We start from the raw sequence: 1,356 nt of genomic DNA, 5'->3' as shown, positions 1-1,356 counted from the left end.
TTTGAGCTTCTCTCTCCAGACTAAAAACATAGTGCTTCTCAAGTCATTTCTTCTCATCCTTTTTTCTAGTTTTTATACATTAAAAACTTTGAAGCAATCTTCTTCCTCTTTGTTTGCATTCTGGTCAGTATATTCTCTAAGTGTCAACTGGGTAAAGTCATATCTTTTCCCTTCTTTCCTTCTCAATGTACCTCTATCTTTATATTGAAAGTATGCTTCCTGTAAATGACCACAAAGGTGGCTCCTATTTTTCCTATTTTTATTTTATAATCTCTTTTAATTGCAGTACTTCGACCACTTAGATTTAATGCAATGATCAGATTGGAGGGTTTATAGCTCCCATATTCCTGTGGGGGTTTTTTTCCCCCATTTTTTCTTTGTCCTCTTTTCCCTTTTCCAATTCAACAGAATATGTTTTAGTATTTTAGCTTAAATGCTGCTAGTTTATTATATCTCATTGTTATTCTCTAGTGGTTGCACGATGGCTGACGACCTTCACACCTTTTTATACTGTTGGTATACGTGTAAATCTTCCAAGTCTGTTTCCATTTGCCTTTTCCACCCTTTAGTCGCATACATTTTAGTCAGTATTTTAAGTCCCATAGACCACTGCTACTAGTTTTGCTTTAAACAATTATAAGACAGAGAATATTAGGAAAAATATTTATTTTCTACTTACCCACAAATGTACTGTTTCCAGTGCTCTTCAGTTTGTGTGTATGTGTGTGTGTTCAAGTTTCCATTAGAAACCACTTTACTTCAGTCTAAAAAGCTCCCTTTGACCTTGCTTGCTAGTGTCAATGGGCAGCAAAGAATTTTCTTAGCTCTCATGTGTCTGAAAGTCTTTTCATCTTTTAATGTTTTTATTAGGTTTAAATTCTAGGCTGACAGCTTTCTCCTCTCTCTCTGCACTTTAAAGATGTGATTTGAGCATATTCTCTACAAGGCTGCTGTCATATTTACCTTCATTTCCCTATTTTCAATGTGTAATTTTACGTTAGATGTTTTTGCCTTTATTGATTCCTCTCTGCATGCTTCTTCTTTCTTTAAATAAATGTAAGTTTCTGATGTGTGTCATTGTTTTGTCTGAAAAACTTATTTTACTATTTCTTGTAAATTGAATCTGTGGACAACAAATCCCCTCGATTTTTGTTTGTCTGAGAAAGTCTTCTTTTCTTCTTCTCTGAAGTTATTTTCGCAGGAAACAGAATACTGGATTGTTGTTTTTTCCCTCAGTTCTTTAGACATGTCACTGCACTTTCTTCTTGATTATGTGGTTTCTGGGGAGTTGGAAGTGATTCATATCTTTGCTCCTCTATAAATAAATTGTTCCCTCTGTTTTTTCAAGATTTTTTT

Source organism: Condylura cristata, unplaced genomic scaffold (assembly GCF_000260355.1).
Source record: "Condylura cristata isolate star-nosed mole 26May11 unplaced genomic scaffold, ConCri1.0 scaffold00021, whole genome shotgun sequence".
NCBI classification, from domain to species: Eukaryota; Metazoa; Chordata; class Mammalia; order Eulipotyphla; family Talpidae; genus Condylura; species Condylura cristata.
Note: the sequence above shows the minus strand (reverse complement) of the source record.